The 15796-nt window shown below is 50.6% G+C and overlaps 1 long non-coding RNA gene across 1 annotated transcript; it reads left to right on the top strand.

Moving 5' to 3' along the window:
* The first annotated feature begins 93 nt into the window (after window positions 1–93).
* Window positions 94–10258, top strand: LOC141277324 (uncharacterized). The gene is made up of 4 exons (XR_012328500.1): window positions 94–481; window positions 625–1658; window positions 1758–1836; window positions 5676–10258. It is a non-coding gene; the product is annotated as an uncharacterized lncRNA (long non-coding RNA).
* Window positions 10259–15796: the final 5538 nt, after the last annotated feature.

The raw sequence follows: 15796 nt of genomic DNA, 5'->3' as shown, positions 1-15796 counted from the left end.
CCGGCCCCTGGCCACACCCCCAGCGCCTTCCCCGGGGGGGGGGGGAGGGGGAGGGGGCAGGGGGGAGGGGAGGGGGGCCCAGGGAGAGGGAGAAGGAGAGGCGGCGGTTAGGGGGAGGGGGCGCTGTCCTAAGTCGTCGCTGCTGCCGCCGCCGCCGCTACTACATCTGAAAGTCCTTTTCTGCCGCAGGAGAAGGCGGCGCAGTTTGGAAGCCACGGCAGGCGCCGAGAGCGCTTCTGAACCGGAGCCCGGGAGGGCAGCGAAGGGCGAGCGAAAGCGAAGGGGCGGCTCCGTGGCCCCCTCCCCCGACCTGGGAGGATTCTCCCCGGACCCCACTGAGATGGCCCCGCAGTCCCCCCGCACTGAGAGCGCGGCGACCTCCTAGCCCGGACTCCCAGCTCCGGGGATTCAGTCTCCCTGGCCAGAGTCCTTCCCACCCCACTCCAGTGCTTCCAGTCTCATCCGCTGGAGACCAAGTCTGGTGAGGAGGGGAAAGGGGGCCCTGAAGGGCCTAATGGCCCTAAGAGGTTGATAGGCTCTCTCCCCACTTGCCCCTTCCAATCTGCCCCTGCCCCCAATCTCCCCAGGGTTCATTTGGGCCCCTGTCCCCTCTGCCTTACACAGGATGGCATCAACAGAACTCGCACCGGGAGAGGGAGGTGCCAAGACGCTTGCGCCTTCCTGGATGTTTGCTTCTACTGCCCAGACCCACCCCCAGAGGGATGTCAGCTGAGGAGATGGCCACTCTCAAGTGCACACTGCACAACTCCAGGGGGCACCATTTCTCCGGTAGTCATCGTAGACTTGTATAGCTGTTGTGACTGCTTTCCAGCAGATGGCACTCAAGCGTTTTGAGAAAGGGGTGCCTTTTTCTAATGCACCCAGCAGTGCTATCTGGGCTAGTGTCAGGGGTGGCTAGGCCCTCTGTGAGATCCTGTTGGTGCCTGTATCCCCTACCCTTTGCCTCAGTCTTGCTGGGACTAGGAGAGGTTCTAGAGTAGCATGTGGAGAAGGGACTCCTCTCCTAGGTGGTCTCTCAGGTCCCCCCGGGGTTTACCCATCCTCCCCCACAAAACTTTCTGCTATCCTGGAGCTGATTTCAGGGTAACGGCATACCTGGCGACCTACTGTGGATTTGTTTGGCTTGGCCTAGAGAGCTGCAGGGCAGCCAAGCTGAAGTGCAGATCAGAGACCCTCTTCCTGCTTCCTCTCCCAGGGCAGGGGTTTTTTCAATCTCCCAGGGATTGGGCCCTCTCCTACTTTCTGCAAGTACAGACTGTCCAGGTGAGAGGAGGAAGAGGAGCTAGAAGCTGGACCTGCAGGGGCAGAACCAAAAGTTGCAAACTGACGGCACCTACTGGCAACCATAAAGACTGCAGGAGGGCTGGGGAGTTATGGCCGAGGACAAGATTCTGGGATTCTCTCTGCGCCGTCTCATGGACTACTGGGGTCTCTTCTGCCCCATCTGCCTTGGAGAAGGGTAAAGAGAACCAGGATCCTCAAGTCCCTTGGGGAAGCCTGGCCTGTCCCTGATTCAGAAAACTGCCCCCAGGCCCCTCCCCGTCCTTCACCATCAATGGACCCAGTTCTGCCACAAAATTATTGTGTGAACTTGGACAACACCCCTTGGAGCTCGAATGTTCCTAACTGCAATGGAGGTAGGCCATCTCCACCTAGCTTAGCTTTTGAAGCTCTTGTGAGAATAAAATGGGACCAGGAAGAATAGTTCTGATCCCAATGCCAGACTTGTCTTCTAGAGACCGCAGACCTGGGAGGCATAAAGGTACTGGGACATGGAGGAAGGAGGGCAGAACTGGCAATGAAGCATGAATGCAGGTGAGTGTAGGAAATCTGGACAGGTTTCCAGGTGAGACAGATGCCCACACTCCTACCCCAGCAGCCCCCCCAATCCATCCTCGGGCTCACCCCCATCACCATCTAGGATAATTCCTGGGAGGCAGGAGAATGAACACGAGGAGGCCCCCCCCACCATTCATGCAACCCACCTTTACTGAGCACCTGTTGTGTGCAGGCTTTGCGCTACATCCAGGGGATCCAGACACAGCTGAGACCACTGTCCGCCCTCAGGGAGCTTACTGCCTAGTGAGGGGAGACAGGCATGTGAATAAAATAAGTGCAGGTGCCCTGGGGGTGTTTATAGGGGGCAGAGGGCCAGAGGCACAAATGGTCAGTTCGGCCTCCAGGGCGTGGAAAGACTTCATGGAGGAGGTGACCCTTGAGCCAATGGTCTTCCATGCTAGAGGAACAAACACAGGTAGCATCAGGCTAACCTGGATTCTATCCCAGTTTTGCCACCAAGGTCACCGGGGAACCTGAAACAAGTTACTCTCTGAGCTTCACTTTTTTTTTCTTTTTGACATCTTTATTGGAGTATAATTGCTTTACAATGGTGTGTTAGTTTCTGCTTTATAACAAAGTGAATCAGCTATACATATACATATATCCCCATATCCCCTCCCTATGGCATCTCCCTCCCACCCTCCCTATCCCACCCCTCTAGGTGGTCACAAAGCACAGAGTTGATCTCCCCATGCTACACAGCTGCTTCCCACTAGCTATCTATCTTACATTTGGTAGTATATGTAAGTCCATGTCACTGTCTCACTTCGTCCTAGCTTACCCTTCCCCCTCCCCGTGTCCTCAAGTCCATTCTCTACGTCTGCGTCTTTATTCCTGTCCTTACCTGGAAAATGGTAAGAAAGAAAAACGGGTGGGGAGGGAAGAGAGAGAAAGAAAGAGTGGCCCGTGCAGTACCCAGCAAACAGTAGACACCAAATGTTTGCTCCCTCGTGTCCCTCCCTGGTGGAAACTAACTTCTCCATGTGGCTGGAGATCCCTCGGTGGCAGGATCTGTGTGTCCCCCACCAGACCAGAAGTTCCCAGTGGACTGGGTTTAGTATCTCCTCCTCCTCTGGCCTGCTGGTGTCTGCGAGAGGCTGTATATAAAGGGCATGGGATTTGGAGTCCCTGGACCTGGGTTCGAGTCGCAGCACAGCCACTTAAGAGCTTTGTTACTCTAGAAACTAACATAACATTGTAAATTAACTATACTTCAATTTTTTTAAAAAAGAGTTTTGTGACTTTGGACACACACTTAATGTCTTGAAGGGTCATTTTCATCCTCTGTTAAAAGAGAGAGAGAGAGAGAATCATTGGGCTTGCCCCACAGGATGATTTCAAGAAAAAGTGAGATAATGGAAGAGAAAGGGCTTTGGAACCCAAGGAATGAGAAGCAGATGCTGCGTATTGGTTTTCTCCACCTGACTGCTGTCTATTTGACGACAGGGAACCCCCCAGAGGCAGAAACCTGGTTCTCCTTCTCTGTGGTCTTCCCCAGCCCAGGGCTCTACGGGTAAAAGAAACTCTTCCTTCCCCTCAGCATCCCTGTCTGTCCCTCACCTCCTGGACACCCAGTGGGGCCAGGAAGATGCTCCTAATGGAGGGGTGAAAAGCCTCGCTCCCTTCAGCCTCTTCCACCCCACACCCTCACTGGCTTGTTGCTTAGAGTCTCACTAGCTCCCTTGTTAGGTCAGTATCAAATGTCTACTGGGCTCCAGCTGGGCTTCTTAGATAATCAATAAGAAAAAGAGCTCTATTCCCAAGGGAAAGACACAGTCCTGTCCTCAGGGAAACCCCCGATCTGATGGGCTTGCCCCAGGGAGCATCTCATAGGATGGAGTAGGCAAAGTGTACATAATGATGAAGATTAACATTTAATGAGCGTGGACCTCACACTGGACATGTTCTGAGTGCTTCACTATGTCCCCTTCACAACAACCTCATGAAGTAGTTAGTCACTATCATTATCCCCTTTTTAAGATAGGGAAAGTGAGGCACAGAGAGGTATGTAACTTACTCAAGGTCACACAGCAAGTAAGTGGAAGATCAGGGATGTGAACCCAGGCAGCCTGGCTCCAGGGTCTGTGTGATTAACCCTTATGGTTTACTGCCTTCCAAAACAGCTGGTCGGAAGCATTGTAAACAAATGCTGAGAGCAAAAGACTACAGTGCAGCGTGCAGGCTAATCAGAGCAGAGGGGACATTGACGTGGGACGGGGCCCCAGGCCTCCCCATAACTCTGGCTTCCCAGCCCCTGTCTGGCTGCCCTGCACTGTCCACTGTGCCCACACCAAATAGGGAGCTCAGCTTCCCTCCATGTTGGCTGATGTCCAAGCCCCCGATACAACATCCTTCGTAGTCGCCCCAGGTGTGGGCTGAGCAATGACATCTCAGTATGGCTGCCTCCTTGCCCACCTGGGCCCCACACTTGGCGAGACCAGATCAGGAGAGCAAGGATCTCCACAAAGACTCCACAGCACAGAGGGAGGTCTGGTCCAGAGGACACAGCCTGAGTCCTTCCCGCAGGTCATGCAGCTCCAGAAGTGAACACCCAGGCAGGGGAGAGAGTGGGGAAAGGAGAGCCCATCTGCCGTTGGGCTGGCCGGGATCCAGTTTCATATCTCCAGTCCATCCTGCTCTGCTGCTTGCGAGCTTTGTGGCCACTTGCCCTTCCTCGGCTTCAGTTTTACCACCTGTAAAATGGGGGGAGGGGAGCTCATTGAATTGTGAAGTCCTTTCCAGCTGGAGCAGTCTAGGAATCTAGAACCTCTGGAGTTCTTTTACATGGTCCTAGGCCCAGTGTTGGCATGGCTTCCAACCCTCCAGAGTTTGCACTGTTTCCAGGCTTACTGGCACTGGCAAAATCTCTGTCTCATTGCTCAAAGCCTGCACAGCAGATGAGCCGAGTGAATGATGCTGGGCTCTTTGAGAGCTCTGTCACCACCCAGAGACGTGATAAGGCTCTCCCAAAGGCACACAGCGAGTAAGTAATCCAGCCAAGATGTAAGCGAGATACAGTTACTGCCTGCTGCAGACTTAGCCCCCTGTGCCATGCTACCCCTGCTGCCAGAGCATCGCCAGCAAGCCACGGGTTCGAGACTCAGGGAAGGTGGAGATGGGGGCAGTGGGCGGGGGAGAAAAAGCAGATGCTACCTGGGCGAATCTATTCAGAAGACACTTGCAAAAGTAGAGACACAGAGGCAACTCCGGGCCAGGAGAGACAGATGTTAGGGTGGGAAAATCATCCTCCCTGCCTCCCCTGACACCTGTTAAGAGCAAGGTGTCTGCTTGCCAGGTGCCTCTTGGCCTGATAGCTCAGAAGCTCAGAATCAGAGCAGAGCCCAAGTCCTTTCCACACACTCCCTGGAAGACTCCAAACCCTGCCTCTTACTCCCTTGGCCCTGGAGAAAGAGTGCTACCTACCCCTTAGAAAATCCCAAAGAGACTCTACCAAGGGACTGCTGACCCCACAGAATCGCCCCCAAAAGAGCTCTAGGATTAGAGACCCCACAGAGGAGTCCTCAGAGTCAGTAAAACCCAAGAGACAGGGCCTGGGTTCCAGAGAGATCCCAGCACTCACACACACAGGGGCCCTATTCCCCAGCCGCATGCGTCACCCTCTCCCTACCAGCACCAGGAGTTCACAGATATCCCCGGTCGCACCTTCTGCTTAGTCCCAGACCTCCCTTCTGGCCCCGTCACCCCACGTCCAGAGCCAAGAGCTCTGGCCCCTCACATCAGGCTTGATGTCTCACCCTTTCTTTCCTCCCCACCCCCGCCCACTTCACCCCAGCCTTCCTCTTCTCCCCACCCAGGAGAACGTCCTGGTCAGAGGAGCTTCCCAAACTTGGTAACCAACATCCCAACACCACTGGGGAAAAGTGAGGAAGACACACCCGCCCCAGGACAAGTGAGTAGACTGCAAGAAGGGAAGGGGGAAAGGAGTAACTATGGCCTCCATTCCCTCATCTGCAAAATAGGGATGATAACCATACCAGCCTCGTAAGGTTGTTACAAGACGCTGTACAGAGTGCTTCCTTCTGGTTATACCTCATTTAATAAATACATATGGAGGGCTTCCCTGGTAGCGCAGTGGTTGGGAGTCCACCTGCCGATGCAGGGGACGCGGGTTCGTGCCCCGGTCCGGGAAGATCCCACATGGCGCGAAGCGGCTGGGCCCGTGAGCCATGGCCGCTGAGCCTCCGTGTCCGGAGCCCGTGCTCCGCAACGGGAGAGGCCACAACAGTGAGAGGCCTGCGTACCGCAAAAAATAATAAATAAATACATACATATGGAAAAACATAATGGAATACTACTACATATCCTCCACCAGACTTGGTAACGATTTTAAATTTGACAGTACCAGATTGTGGAGTAAGGGGATTCTCGTACAATGCTGGCAAGAAAACAAACTTGTACAACCACTTGGAAGCAACCAACAATCCCACCCCGAGAATACACCCAGTAGAAATGTCTGTGTGTGTTTATTTGTGTGTATTCCAAAACACACGTATAAGAGTATTCATAGCGGCATTATTCAGCCCAACATTGGAATCAATAGTAGAATAGATAAATCTATAACTGAATAAACTATTGCTACATCCAACAACATAGATGAATGACACGTTAAACAGATTAATACTGTATGATTCTCTTATTCAAAAGCAGGCAAAGCTAATCTATGGTTTTAGAAATCAGGTTACTTTTGGGGAGAAGGGTGGGAATAATCACTGGAAGGGGTCTTATGGGGTACAGGTAATGTTCATTATTTAGTTACATAGTGTATTCACTATGTGAATGTTCACTGAGCTAAACGTTTCTTATTTCTGCACTTTTCTGTATGTTACACTTTAATGTTTCTAAGAAAAAACTTTTTTGTTTATTTTTTTAAAGAGCCCTAGCTCTCAAGTCATCCTGCCTGGACTGGACTTCTGGCAGTAGATTTAGGATAAGTTAGCACATCTCTCTATGCCTGGGTGCCTTCATCTTTCATATTAATCACCCATCATGTTATATAGGGCGGCTATAGTGATTAAATGAACGTATCTGCGTAAAATGCTTACAGTGATGCCTGCTCCTTATTAAGTGTCCGATGAGTGTTAGTTATTGGCCATGACCAGCCAGGTTAGTGAGGTGAAGAGCCTGAAACCAAACCGCCGGCACTGAATTCTGGATTTGCCATTTCCTAGCCCTGTGACTTCAGCCAAATGACATCCTCCCTCTTATCCTTAAACGCTCTCTGTTGTAAAAGAGGAACAACACCAGCCCAGCCTGATAGAGAGCTGTGCGAGAACCTACAGAGACTATCTATGTAAAGCAGTCGGCGCAGTGCCCGGCACACATACGTATTAGCCATGATGATGATTGATCACCATGGTAACCCTATAAACCCATTTTATAGATGGGACTTCAGGTAGTCAGAAGACCGGATTAAGGTCTCATGGAACTAAACGTGAGTTAAATCCTTTTGGGGGATGATAGAGCTCCACCTGGCACCCCCGCCACATCCCCTGCTTCACATAACCCCCATCCTCTTCTCTCCTAAAGCCTGTATTCCTCCCGCTCTCACCCCTCAGCCCTCACTGTTCCCAGAGGCTTGATATTTGGAGCCAGTAATCCTCAATATCTGTGCAGTCTGTTCCTCACCACCACCCAGTCATGATGATCTAAAGAGCAGCAGAAGCTGGTCCCAAAGCCAGGGGAAAAACCAGACAGCCCGTAATGGAGACGAGCTTTGCCCTTAGGTTGGGGTGCACAAGCTATAGGTCAGAGAGCTCTTGCAGTCAGAGCTAGGGGTTCAAATCCCAGCTGTGCCCTGATTAACTGTGCACTGTGGGCTTGTCTCTTCACCATGATGGTCCTCAGTTTCCTCATCTGTAAAATGGGGATGCCAGTCCCTACTTCACTCTGTAGGGCTATCAGGAGTATCAAATGAGGCTATCCACATAAGTGAAAGGACATATATCCCAGAACACAGGTTACAAATTAGTAGCTCAATGTTTTGTCAAATCACACTGACGTTCAGCCTCTACTCAGGCTCCCCGCACCAGCAAACAAACAAGCAAGTATGCATTAGGAGAGGGAGGGAAGGGCCTGGAGCCCAAAGAGATGAGATGGCCAGAGAGACAGATGGATGCGGGTAGAGGTACACAGCACCACACCCCAGCCTACTCCTCCCTTTTAGGGTCCCACCCTAATGCCCCCTGCAATTCTGACACCTAGTCTGATGTGTGGGTTTTCCAACACCATCAAGACATTCTACAACACTAGCTTGGTGTCCTACAATTTAACTCAATTCTCACTGTCTACCTGGAGATGGCATCAGATCCCATAGGTTAAGGGCTCAGTCCAACAATACCACCCCCCCTCACCTTCAGATGCCAATCACAAGCTCAGGTTGTCACCTGGGCTTCTGACTGACCAGTTATATATAAGAAGTTCCAATGACGCCCCGCCTTGGGTTCAATTAATTTGCTGGGGCACCTCACAGAACTCAGAGAAACATTTTACTTACTAGATTACTGATTTATTATAAAAGGATATAACTCAGGAACAGCCAGATGGAAGAGAGACATAGGGCAAGGTATGGGGAAAGGTGGGTGGAGCTTCTCCTACCCAGCCACTCTCTTAGCACTCTGAGTGTTCTCTGATGCAGGAGCTCCCCAAATCCCATCCTTTTGGTTTTATGGAGGCTTCGTTACATGGGCATGACTGGTTAAATCATTGGTCATTGGTGATTGAACTCAATCTCTGGCACCTCTCTCCTCCAAGGTCAGGGTTGGGACCAAAATTTCTAAACCTCTGATAACTTTCTACTCCCATCAGGGCTCCTGGCTTAGCCCCATTGCCTTCCCCTACAAAAGTCCCTCACCCCAAATACATACACTCCCCTTCTGTGGTTCACCTCCACCCCTCCTGCCTCTCCTTCCACATATAGGATGGAATCAGGCCTCCTGATCCCCCTGGCTGCCAGTGGTTTCCAGAACCCCCAGGACATCAGGGATACCCTGGCCATGAAGACTCCCAGAACCACCCTGGATACCTAGGGACTGGGACTGGTGGGCTCCAGGAGCCTGGCTGTCCAAGGCTGCCAAGCCCACATGGGGTCCCATGGAGGTCAGGGACCGGTGGGGACCCTCTGGGCAAGAGTTTCCTCCAGGCCAGACAAGTCAGCCAGGTCCACTCACCTTGGCGCCCAGTCTCCTCTATCCCGAGCCCGCCTGCAACTCCCTCAACACCCTTTTTAACTTCTTTCTGGGGACTGCTCACTTATCGCTGAGCTTGAGTTTTAGCCATCATTTTTCTAGCTGTCCTGTTGCCGTGAGTAGAATGTGAGTTACTGGACATCGGCAACTGGGCCTTTCTCTCCTCCTCTTCCCCCTGTTTCTTTACTTTCTCCCTCCCTCCTTTTCTTTAGCACCTCACCTCCATCCTTCCCTACAACCTTTCCCATAACAAATGCTGCTCACATGTAAGACACTGTGTCCGACGCATCCCTGTGTGGTCTTAGACTGGCACATAATAGATGCTCAGGAATATCTACTGTTGGTTCACAGACCCCCTACCCTACCTCCCCTCTCTCCCACCTATCTCTCTCCCTTTGGGGGTCTTTCCCCAGGACTGAAGAGCTCATCTCATCCTGTGTTCTACCCCCCTTCCCAGTACAGGGCCAAAAAGCAGAGGAAGGCTCCATGGGTGCCCTAGGTTTGTCCCATAGGCTTGGAGGGGCCTCCTGGAGCCCCAGGTCCATCTGGAAATGTCATCTATGCTCAGCTGGATCTCCCTGAGGGGACAGGACAGAGGACCCCTCCTTCATGGCTGCTGTCCCCTCTTTCTCTCTTACTTCCTCTTCCTCCCTGAAGCAATGTTCTCAAATCTGCCTTTCAGATCTCACCATCCACTGTTAGAGATTAATTGGCTTTGAGGAGGCAGTGTATGTAGTAGAACATCAATAGTCTGGGAATTGTGTGATCTTAGACATCTCACTTCTCATATGTCAGTGAAGCCTGTGAAAGTATTTTTTTCCCCTCAGAATAAATGATTCCAGATGCTCCCTTCATCCTCTCTTCTCTCATTTGTTTGCTCAAAATTTGTCCTTTGCAATACCCTGCTGTTCCCCTCATGCCTTCATCTGCTCCACCTCTTTCCGAGTGGCATCAGTGGACACCCTCCTCCCTACTGCCAGTACCCCCATCACTACCCCCCAACACACACCTTCTGTATTCAGGTCGCCCCAAGAAAAAGAGGTAGGAGGGTGTCTACAGAGACCCCGTGGGACTGCCCTGGCTCTGTTTCCAGAGGACAGACCTAACCCGAGTCCCACCTCTCTGCTGAGCGCACGTGAGGCATGTGGATAGAGGAGCACCACATCTAAGCACACCCCCACCTCACCCCATCCTTAGAGGTGCCCAGGTTCGATCCCTGGTCAGGGAACTAAGATCCTGCAAGCTGAGTGGCAAGGCCAAGAAAAAAAGTGATCTGGGAAGAACAGAATAGCTGAGAGAACCGGAGGAGGAGGAGGGCTTGCGAATGAGATTGCTGGGCCTGCTGACTCTTTATCCACTTTCCAGTTAGGAGTAGGATTCATTCGCCCTAGTGGAGAATTCCTCGCCTTTTCACCTCATGGGGATGCAGACTTGCTCAGGAAAAGTCTCTCCTGGGACACTTGCAGCTGACCTCTTCTGCCTCTTCTGGGTTTTCTTTCCTGCAACTCCCTCACTGGGGAGAGAGTCCAGGCCCAGATGCTCCAGGACAGTCCCAGTGTCCCCAACGGCAGCCCAGCCAACATCAGTAATAGATACTGAGCTTTCCACTGAATCCCCGGAGGATGGAGCAAACGGTTGGTACAGTGGGCCCTAGCTACCAGTTGGGGGCGCAAGCAGAGGCGTTTCCCTTCACTTTAGTGTTTGACTTTGCCGGGCCAGCCCTCCAGAGTCCTGCGCTCCTGAAACAGGGTTTTTGCTGCTGGTATGCTGCCCCCAGGTGGACAATGAGAGTACTGATAGTACCGTTAGCGAAGAGCCTCCTGGGGAATAATGGGCATCGTACAAGTGCTGAGGATTCCAAAGACGCAGGCAGTCCCTGCCTTCAGAAGTGCTTGTGGTCTGAACACGGAGCCCTGCAGGTAAACACACCATGGTCAGTGCTGCGTAATAGAGAGAAATGCCCTGGATGCCAAGGAAACAGAGGAGCCAGAGTGGTTAGGAAGAGCTTCAAGGGAGGAGACTTCGGATCTAAGTCTTGAAAGGTAAGTAGAAATTCACAATCTTGAGGAAATCACCTAACCCCTCCAAGCCTCAGTTTTCTCAGTTTAAAAGGTTTTTGTAAAGATCGGGGGAGAAATTATGTAAAGTGCTTATTATAGTATCTAGTACCTAACCGGCACTCAGAAATTTACATATATCCGATTTATTCTAAGGAACTGGCTCCGATTATGGGGGTTGACAAGTCTGCAATCTGTAGGGCAGACCGGCAGCCTGGAGACTCTTGCAGGATTTCTATGTTACAGTCTTGAGGCAGAATTCTTTCTGGGAAACCTCAGTTTTCTGCTCTTAAGTCCTTCAACTGATCAGATGAGGCCCACTGGAATTATAAAGGGTTACTCCTTTTACTTAAGGTCAACTGATTGTAGATGATGCTAATTACATCTACAAAATACCTTCACAGCAATATCTAGACTGGAGTTTGACCAAACACCGGATACCCTAGGGTAGCCAAGCTGACAGAAAATTCACCATCACAGACATCATTCCAAGCAGAGGCTACTCCAAACAGGGGCTATATTACATTTCCCCACTTGATTAGGCTTTTTTTTTTTTTTTTTTTTTTTTTTTTTTTTGCGGTACGCGGGCCTCTCACTGCTGTGGCCTCTCCCGTTGTGGAGCACAGGCTCCGGATGCCAAGGCTCAGCGGCCATGGCTCACGGGCCCAGCCGCTCTGCAGCATGTGGGATCCTCCTGGACCGGGGCACGAACCCGTGTCCCCTGCATCGGCAGGCGGACTCTCAACCACTGCGCCACCAGGGAAGCCCTGATTAGGCTTTTTGAAAAATCACTCTGTTAAACGAGTAAAACATACGTGTTTAAATAATACTAGGCTTGAATCTGATAAATAATTTATAGCACAATTCATAGAAATGTAAACTCCAGTGGGCTTGAGCTCTGGTGCAGCTCCAGGCTGGGCACTGGCGGGGGAGGGGAAGACAAAGATGCAGACATACCCCGATTTAAACCAACTCAATGCACAAAAAGTTATATTTGCAATCACACAGTGTTAAAACAAGAAGGGCTCCCCCCCTTAAAAATCATTTGCCCAGGGTTTTTTTTGTTCATTTTTGTTCGTTTGTTTTTTTAATGTAAGCAGTGGATCATCATTTTCAAATGAAATCTTGCACAGAATCTTACACAGGACATAGAAGATGAAAATGGAGCTTCTCTGGGTTGAAGAACCTGGGCCTCACCTCCTCTAACCAACCTCCCCATTCTCACCATCACCTCTCTAAGACTGAGGAAGGCATAGGCTTCAGTTTACAGGTGGGGAAACTGAGACCTAGAGAGAGGAGATGTGCCCAAGGTCATGCAACTAGTGACGACACAGCTGAGCTAGGACTTCCCACCACTACACACTGTCCCTCAATTTGGTCCAAAGATTGAGTTTTTCTGCAGTCTTCACTACTGGGTTCAATCAACTGCAAGTTTCCCCCGTATATTGAAAACCTCTCTATCTACGAAGCTCACGTTCTCACATAAACTTGTATAGTCAGGTATGCCATGTCTTCACTGAGGTGGGGAAAAGGGACAGCAGTGAGAAGGGTGTAGGGCATGGAGGAAAACAAACACTTAGAAAGCCACATGGCAAAAGGTAATGAAACAGAATTACCCAAATCCATGATTACTGAGGGAAATCTTTTAAATTTTGCTTATTTAAGCTAACTTGTCACATTATAAAAATAATATGTCTAGAATTTTAAATTTTTCACATAGGATAGAAGGGAAAACATGAAAAGTTTTCCTTTGCCTCCATATGTTTACAATTCCTTCCACATGTTTTTCAATGCATACATAAACATTTACCCAAATGGGATTATGCCCTACACAATATTCTTTACCTCACTTTTTTAAACTTAACAATATATCTTAGTGATATTTCCATATCAGTACACCTAGATCAACTTCATTCTAGAGGAAAGAAACACTGCCCTTCCAAGGGGAGTTCCCAGTGGGAGGATGGAGACCCCTCCCCCACTGAGTGGAGAGACAGGAAACACACAACACCCAGAAGAAATACTGATGAAAGGAACTCATCCGCATATGCAAATGTACTCCAAAGGTCTCGAGGGAGCCTCAATAAAAAAAGATGGCCTGAGAAGATTCTCTGGAGACTCCTTGGAAGAGGGAAATTTTGAATTGGTTTTGGAAGAATGGATTTGTTAAAATGGACCAGGATTTGGGAGGAAGGTCTTGCAAAGGAGTAGAGGTAATAACTGCTAACATGTTTTGAGCACTTACTAATTTGCCAAGCAATGCACTAAGGGCTTTGCATGTGTTACCCACCCTGTGAGGAGGTACTCTCATTATCCCCATTTTAGATGAAGAAGTGGAGGTACAGTGAGCCTGAGTGACTCGCCCAAGGTCATACACCCAGCAAATCAGGAATCTGACTCAGCTACTCAACTTCGCCCCTACAGGTGGGTGTAAAGATGGGGGCAAGGTCCAGAGTATCTAGTTTGGGTCCCTGCGGAATTGGGGGAAGGAGGGGGAGGGGGAGGATGAGGGTGATGGCAGCCCCCTCTCTCCTTGGAACTGACCCCCAATCCCTTCTTGCCTCCCAGGACTAGAGGCTAACAGGCACCTAGAACTCTCTCTTTGTGGACGATGCCTCCCAGGCCACCTGTCCCAGACTCCCTTCTTCCCCCTCTCCCACCTCAAGTCCTGCAGGACCCTCTGTGATAGGCTCTGGAAAGGAGGAGGGGCTGAAAGAGAAATAACTTGTGTCCCGAAGAGAAGCCTACCCCCGCTGCCCCTCCCCACCACAAGACCATCCTGGGCTGGAGGACTGGAAGGTTGTCTTAGGTGCTTCCATATCTCATTTAGCCCTCTGTACCTTTGATAAAGGATAATGACATGGGGAAATTGAGGCTCAGGGAGGTTTCTGACTCAGGCATGTATGACTCCAAATTCCTTTTGACTCCCCAGTTCTGCTTCAGGGCCTTTGGAAAAAAGACCCACACAGTCAGGATCAGGCTAAACTGCAGGGATATTTAAAGCTGGGTACCAGAAAATAGGGCTGGAGCTGCTTATTAAATTCCCATCGCCTCATCCCCTGATGGGTCTTGCAGGGAATTGCAGGCTGGGATGAGCTACAAGATGGAGGCCAAGAGGCAGAGGCTGGATTGCCATCCTTGGGGGAGGATGCCCACCTACCCTTACCACCTGGGGCCTCTGTGTTCCAAGAGGTAGAAGGCATGGCTGGTCTCTGTCAGGGTCACCCTCTGTCTTGGGGAAGCTGCAGAGAATGACAGGCTGGCCCCGGAGCCTGGGACCTGCTCAGCCTTCCAGATGGGCAGAAGCTACTGGATGTGGATGGGCTTCCCTACAACTGCTCTGAGACCCTGGTGGTCCTGTGCATTGAGGCTGCCTTTCTTTTTTTTCTTTTACGGTACGCGGGCCTCTCACTGTTGTGGCCTCTCCCGCTGCGGAGCACAGGCACCGGACGCGCAGGCTCAGCGGCCATGGCTCACGGGCCCAGCCACTCTGCGGCATGTGGGATCTTCCTGGACCGGGGCACGAACCCGTGTCCCCTGCATCGGCAGGTGGACTCTCAACCACTGCGCCACCAGGGAAGCCTGAGGCTGCCTTTCTGTATCAGTACAGAGCAGGTGTTGAGCAGGGTGGAGCTGAAAACACTCAGAAACTACTGGAGGCCAGGAGACCAAGAGGACAGGGACCAATGCCAAAACTCCATTCCTTTGGCTTTTCCAATTACCCTAGTCCATGGGCCACTTCCATCCTTGACTTCCTGTCACAACACACCCCCTCCTCACTGGCCCTCCCTGGGGCTTTGCCAGCAGAGTGGGCATTGGATACTCTGCGGTGATTTAACAATTGGTTGACCTGATTTCTTTTCGAAGGAAAAAAAGAGGGATTAAATCCACAAATTGTCATGCCAACCTAAGGAAAATCCCTGCTTCCTGATTCTGATTCTGTTAGTTTACTATTCTAAACACCTTATGTTTATGTTCTGTAATCCTCACACCACTCTGCGGTAACAGTTATTTTTCTTCTCTTTTTTGAGAGGAGGAAAAGAAAACACTGAGAAGCCTGCCTCCATCAAAACCACACGACTGGCAAATTGCTGAGTCGGGATTGAAACTAGGGGAATAATGATTGGAAGGAGGTGGTCCTGATGGGATTCGTAGTCACTCTAATTGTGCAGTTATTTTTTCTATCTAGCATCTTGTAAGGGTAACGACTTTTTTTTTTTTTTTTTTTTTTGGTCATTTTAACCTTGTGGATGGAGGAGGACAGAAGAAACCCATTCACACATTTAGACGTCAGAGTAAACACTTCGGTCTTTGGCATTTCCTCGTCAAATCTGGACTGCAGGGCTCAGGGAATTTAGATCAGAGGAGAGCAAAAGTAACAAGTACGAGGGCATCCTGCTGGCCATCTGAGGGAAAAGTTATGGTCTTAGAATGGCCCCTAAACCATCCTCAACTCCTGAGGTGGTGACTATAAATTATTCCCTTTGATTGACCAGTCGCAGCCCCACGCCGCTCTTCCCCGGGGCCTGGAATGCTGCTCTCTCTTCTGTGTGGTCTCTCTATGCCCTTCTATTATACGAAAACCCACCAACTATACAGCTTTTGTTTCTTTAAAAATAAATTTGGGGGACTTCCCTAGTGGCGCAGTGGTTAAGAATCTGCCTGCCAATGCAG

The sequence above is a fragment of the Tursiops truncatus genome, chromosome 20 (genome assembly GCF_011762595.2).
Source record: "Tursiops truncatus isolate mTurTru1 chromosome 20, mTurTru1.mat.Y, whole genome shotgun sequence".
Classification (NCBI taxonomy): domain Eukaryota; kingdom Metazoa; phylum Chordata; class Mammalia; order Artiodactyla; family Delphinidae; genus Tursiops; species Tursiops truncatus.
The sequence above is the reverse complement of the archived record's forward strand: the minus strand, read 5'-3'. Positions and strand labels throughout refer to the sequence as shown.